At 38.9% G+C, this 6,792-nt stretch overlaps 1 pseudogene across 1 annotated transcript; it reads right to left on the minus strand.

Annotated features, from left to right (window-relative positions):
• Positions 1–2,319: 2,319 nt before the first annotated feature.
• LOC309496382 (THAP domain-containing protein 6-like) lies at positions 2,320–3,356 on the minus strand (annotated as a pseudogene). Its single transcript has 4 exons — positions 3,349–3,356; positions 3,127–3,310; positions 2,876–2,989; positions 2,320–2,553 (listed from the first exon to the last, which is right to left on the minus strand). The product of its transcript is annotated as a THAP domain-containing protein 6-like (transcript).
• Between the last annotated feature and the right edge of the window lie 3,436 nt (positions 3,357–6,792).

Genomic DNA, 6,792 nt, shown 5'->3' on the forward strand with positions numbered 1-6,792 from the left:
AGTTCATTTTAAAATTTGTGAACTGAACTTTGAACTATTTCATGTAGAAAGTGAACTTTCCCAACACTGCAAACCTTAGAGGATGCCATAAAACCTCAACATTTCATGCATGTTATAAGGGCAGTAAAAGAGACTGCTGGATTTGATATGAATCAGAATGCTTACAAAACGCCAAGCCTTGCATTAAAAATTGGACATTCCCTGTTAAAAGTTAGTGACATCATTCATTGCCATGCTCTCATGACTGGAGACAAGGAACTTGTCAAAACCTCTAAGGCATTCCAGACGCTTTACCGGGCAAAGTGGTCAGAGTTCATATCGCACAGTGCTTTAAGCAACATCAGTGAACTAAAATACAACAAACCAACCAAATTACATCACAAAACTCCACAAGCATCTTGATCAAAATGCAGAGTCAGCAACCACATCATTGAAAGAACAGGCAACAGCGCAGAACTATTCCCATCTTGCAAGAATAACACTAACTAAAATAGTCTTATTCAACAGAAGACGTGTTGGGGAAGTCTCGAAAGATGAAATTGAGAAATTTTGTAGAACGAGATCGCTCAAACCCCCATGAAGAAATTGGGCTTTCAGAATATGAGCAGAAGCTGTGCCGGTATTTTGAACGGGTTGAACTGAAGGGGAAAAGGGGGAGAAAGGTTGCCGTGTTGCTAACTTCTGAAATGGTGAATGTGGTGTGCCAGATGGAAATGAGTACTTGTTTGCAGTGCCAAAATGTCTGTCGTATTACAGAGGACATCAAAATCTCAAAAGATTTGCAGATGAATGTGGTGCAAAGAAGCCTGATTATTTACGATCTACTCAGTTGCGCAAGGAAATGGCTACCACTTCACAAATCCTTAACTTAAGGAACAATGAACTCGATCAACTCGCTGATTTCTTAGGGCATGACATATCAGTGCATAGACAATTCTACCGGCTGTCTGAGCCCACAATTCAAAGTGCAAAAATTTCAAAGTTGCTTCTTGCACTGGAAAGGGGAAAGTTGCATGAGTTACAAGGGAAATCTCTTGATGAAATTGGAGGTATTCATATTCTAATATGTTTATTTTTAAATATTGCATGTTACAGTTGTGTAACATAATTTGTCCATATTTCACAGATGATGAAGACGAAGAGGAGGAGGACGACAAGGAGGAGGAAGAAAGTGAAAAGGAAGAACACCCAGCTGCAGGCAGAGCACTGGATAATGATGCTTCTAATGAAGGTAATTCTATTTAGTTGGAATGTGAAAAAAAAAAATCCAGCACCTATAACCAAACACAAAAGTGGGAATGCATGCATCATATTAATTGACAGAAAGGCACAGTAGCTGACATGAAGACAAACACAGACAGTCTGATCTTCATATTTTTCAGACGACAATATGGACACATGTGAGAGACCATCTTCTGACAGACGTCTCTCTAGACTCAATGGTATGGTCAAGTTGAGTTTCCTTCAGTATATTTTCCAGGTTTTATATGTAGCAACTTTTTGCCTTTGTTACTTCATTTTCCTTGGCGCCAGTAGTGCAGTGCCCCTGCCTTTAAAAATTGTGCATGCCTTACTAATACGCTTTTTTATTTGTTTTTAGGTTCTCGCAGAGGAGCATATGCCAGAAAACCATGGACGAAAGCTGAAACCACTGCTGTGATGAGACACTTTAATTCTCACATCATAAAAGGTTTTTTAGCATCAACAAGGGAATTTGAGATGTGAGATGCGAACCAGCTTTAAAAAATAGAACATGCCAAAACATTCGAGATTTTGTCCGAAACAGGGGACTTTCTTTCAAGCGTCGTTAGATTAACCTTACTTGTCTTTTAAAAGCATTAAAGTGGATTCAGAGAGAGAGAGAGAGAGAGAGAGAGAGAGAGAGAGAGGTGACGCAGCCTGAAGCATGTGAGCCCATGTGACCACCTGTGTGAAGTTAGCCCCCACAGCGTTTGTGCACGTTCTGTTTTTGAGTTATTGAGCATTGATTGGTTCTTGATTAGCCACCCTTTTTAACCTTCTAACCCCCACCTGAACCGAGCATATTTTCTCCAGTTTGGCTTTACCCAAATCTAAAAGCTTCTTGAACAAAGTGTAGAACAAAAACGTGCCGGAAAAGCAGCAATAACACAATAAACAAGTGACAAAAACGGTTAAGGCGGGGGGTAAGAGGTAAAAACAGAGACCACCACCCTGGTCTGCCAATCCAGAGGCACTGTCCCTGACCGCCATACGATGTTGCAGAGACGTGTTAGCCAAGACAGTTCTACAACATCCAGAGACTTAATAAAGAGAGTAAGAAGAATATGTACATGAATTTCAAAGTGCTACTTTTGTCTTACCAGAGTAGAATTCAAGCTTCTCTTTGAGCACTTTATTAATGAGGTTCTTTTCCCTCAAATCCCCCAAAAGACTCTTCCCTGTGGTTTTTGCCCTCTTTTCTCTGGCCATGGAATTCTTCTTCTCTCGCTCTAGACTTTCCACTCTTGCCAAGGCTTCATTGAGTCTGGTCTTAAGAGCGGTAGGAGAAGCAGGCAAGGCATAGCCATGATCCTAGTAGAAAGAGGGATGAACATGGTTTGAGTAATGTTTCACTTCACAAACATCACTTTGACACCACTAGTTTATGGCCCACATTCTTTCTTATAGTCATCACCTGTCAAAGCTACTGCCAGCACTGTGTGTGTGTGTGTGTGTGTGTGTGTGTGTGTGTGTGTGTGTGTGTGTGTGTGCCAGCAATGCATGTTCAATGTGTCTTAAATTGTGTGTGTATGGGTTTATTTGTGAGCGTGTTTAATATGAGTGGCAGCAAACAAGTGAGATTTTAATATGTCCAGGAACATTATGATATGATGTTTAAAGTAGAAATATTCACATTATTAGGCTGAGGTTGTGGGCTTGAGGTTGCCGTTTCCTGGGAATCCTGAGAGGCCACGGACAGGCTTTCTTCAGCTCTAATGGAGGTAGACGTAGCCCTGTCCTTTTCCAACTAAAATGAAGAAGCATAATACATAATTCAATATATATATAAAGGGATAAGTATCTTACCCTGCCCTGTGATTGATAATATAATATTTACATTTATGAATGCTAATAGCCTTATGAGGATACACCTACTCTTTAGAAGTGAACCATGAAGCTGAAGACGGAGGGAATAACACCATCTCAGAGTCGGACAATCTGACCCGTCCTATCAAAATCACCCTGCTTAAAATGTTGAGAGCAAAGCACTGATGAATCACTTGCAGTGAATCCTTCTCTCCTCAAAGCCACTTCCCACTTCTTCCTCACATCTTTGTCCTTGGGAAACCTTCAAAATGAAAACGGAAGATCTGGGAGAGTCTACACAAAAACATTTCAAAGGAGGTCAAGCTTATTTTCTTCCTTCACATTTCTTAGAACCTTTCTTCAACAAAACTCCTATTTTGAAATAAAGGAGTTAATGCTCACGTCTTATATACTGTGTTTATTTAGCTGCTCTTACAGTGATTTTCTAGAGTAAAACTAACGCTTCATCTTTTGTGTGATGTACAATAAACTTAATTGAACTCATCAGTATATTTTGGTCATCATTCGGACGAGGTCTGCTACAGCAGGCTTGTATTAATAGTGGATAAAAGCTATGACAAATAAGTTATAACCATAATTAAGCTAAACTATACCTGTTCTATCTCCATACAGCATGTATTCTCTGACTCTGTGGGCATTATTGTCCAACTCCGGGTCGAAATGAACACCGCTACTGAGAGTTTCTGTTCTGATATCATCAGATGAGATTGTCCTGGCTCTTAGCGTGAGCTCGTGAGGCTCCGCCCCCTGGGCCGGCAGCAGCAGTTAATTTGCATTTAAAGGGATACACACTAAAACGGCGCATTTTTCTGAGCCCCAAAAAATGACAATTTAAACATGCTGTAAAAAATTATCTGTTGGGTATTTTGAGCTAAAACTTCACATACATACTCTGGGGACATCAGATACTTATTTTACATCTTGTGAAAAGGGTCATAATAGGTGCCCTTTAATACAGAGTTTTTTCATTAATTCTGGAAAACATACACAGAATGCCATCAGATATAAGCATATTCCTATACGTTTTGTCAGAAAAGGGTGAATGGTATTTGAGAAGGGGCGTCTACATATTACTGGCATAGCCAAATCAAACCTTTCAAATGTAAGAAATATTTGTGGAAGGTTACTTTAACCTCTTAAAGTGTTATTTTACTTAAATTAAGTACAACGATAAAGTTTTAAAATGATCCAGTACAGTGGTAGCCTTCTCATTATTTTTTATTTTGTAAAATTCTATTGATGTAATATTAAGCCTTACTAGACAGAACTCACTAAATGTTATTTTAAGGCTATAATTGTTATCATAGAAATGTTTGCATAGAGTGATAAAAGTCAAAATGGTCAATAAATTAGAAGTTAAGGTATTTTGCCTTTGTATGACCCATTATTGTTTTGCAGATAATGCAAAGGCAGATTACAATAACTTCCGAATAAGGATCAAAGGTCAAGTTTGAGCAAAAACATTTTTTATGTAGATAAATATATTCATTATGACAACTACTTGGCAATTTTTCAGTATCCTACCTATCATACAATTGGCTGGACAACAAAACAACTTTAAAGTCATTTTTCTCAGTTTCACACTCTGGTGAGTTAAGGTCTTTTGCCTTTGTAGGGCAGTATAGCGGTTATAATCAGAGGTGTCAAAAGTATTCACATTCATTGCTCAGGTAGAAGTATAGATACTAGGGTTTAAGAAGACTTCTGTAGAAGTTGAAGTATCAATATGCCCATTGAAAATGAACACATTTTAGTACAATGCAAATATATTAAAGGGGGGGTGAAACACTCAGTTTCAGTCAATCTCATGTTAATCTTGAGTACCTATAGAGTAGTATTGCATCCTTCATATCTCCAAAAAGTCTTTAGTTTTATTATATTTATAAAAGAAAGATAGGCTGTACCGAGTCTTTCCGGAAAAAAACGAGCGGCTGGAGGCGTGCCGTGTGGGCGGTGCTTCAACGCCGATAGCTAACAACACACAGACATTTGAAGCAGTTTTACTCACCGCCTGCGGTTCCAACGCACGACCGTGAACCTTTATCGTTGGGACTGCTAAATCCGGCGTCGAACTGGGCCTTGTTTATAAAACAATCATCGTCGAAATGCAGGGAACAAACAAAGTCCTGTGACTGCAGCGAGCACAGCACTTTGATGGGCGCTTTCGCTCTCTCGCTCTGGTCTACGGGTGCGCGCGCGCCCTTCCTGGAGAAGTGCCCTTAGGACCCGTATAAGGAAATTCCGCCCCATCTGACGTCACACATGCCCATACTCGAAAAAAACTTTCCGAAACTTGTGACAAACCGGAAGGAGTATTTTTGGCACAGAAATACTCCATCAAACGTACAACTTAATTTTTGAAACTTTGTCCATGTTTAGCATGGGAATCCAACTCTTTAACAGTGTAAAAAACTCAGTATGCATGAAATAGCATTTCACCCCCCCTTTACACTGCAAAAAATGCTTTTCTTACTAAGTATTTTTGTCTTGTTTCCAGTCCAAATATCTAAAAATTCTTAAATCAAGATGTATTTACTAGATGAGTAAAATTACATAAGATATTATGTCCTGTTTTAAGGGGGATTTAATCAAAATTAAGTGAGTTTTTGCTTAAAACAAGCAGAATTATCTGCCAGTGGGGTAAGGAAAATAATCTTGTTTTAAGATTAATCAAAACCGCACAAGCCCAATCTGGCAACACTGATAGTGCAAAAAGTCAAACTTTAGAGGCAGACGATGTACACGATGGATCGCGTACAAACCAATAGGGTGTCGGAATGGTATATGTTTTTACTTCTCATCCAACCACAATCAAATTCACTCTATCCGGATGGTGTGATTTATCTGGATAGTTTTTTGGTTTTTTGAACGATGACAAGCCGGAATGAAAACGAGCCGAAATGAAATAGGAGTTACGAGACTATTTTTAAAATGTAAGGAGTAGAAAGTACAGATAATTGTGAGAAAATGTAAGGAGTAGAAGTAAAAAGTTGGCTGAAAAATAATTGCTCCAGTTAAGTATAGATACCCAACATTTTTACTTAAGTAAGGTAACGAAGTATTTGTACTTCGTTACTTGACACCTTTGGTTATAATGCACAATACGCGTGTGAGCTGTGGTTGAAGATCAACTGTCTCGTAGTTGTTGTTACGCAGAAGTGCATTCAGTGCATGATTGTATTTTGTATGAATCGGTGTGTGTGGTGTTGTTATGGCGACGGGGTGGGAGATGTTACTGAAGGCCCTGACTGAAACCCCACAGTACTCCACTGGAAATGGGTGTTATCTGAAGAGGGATAGGATTGGTAGTTAATCATTTATAGTAGTTAATTATTTACTTTTGTCAGGTCAGTGTTGTGATATGTTAGTTTAAAAGTTATGGTTAGGTGGTGGTGGTGGTTAGGGTTAGTGAAATTATCTATAAAGGTCTTTGTTGTGTGTTATTATATAAAAAAAAAAAATCAGTGTTGGGCAAGTTACTTTCAAAATGTAATGTATATTACTGTCACCATTATGTTCAGTTATATTCAGTTCATGGACTTTTAGTTTGTTTTCATTCCTCACATGTGTTTCCTTGTCTGTGTTTCCCGCCACCGATCAGTCACCATAGACAACTAATCACATTCATCACAGCTGCTAATCGTTTAGTTAAGCACCACTGTGTATTTAAGTTCCTGCCTGTGTTCTGCCTAGTTTCCGGTATTGTTTGTGTGTTGCACGTTG

The sequence above is a fragment of the Leuciscus leuciscus genome, assembly GCF_965113295.1.
Source record: "Leuciscus leuciscus genome assembly, chromosome: 4".
Lineage (NCBI taxonomy): Eukaryota > Metazoa > Chordata > Actinopteri > Cypriniformes > Leuciscidae > Leuciscus > Leuciscus leuciscus.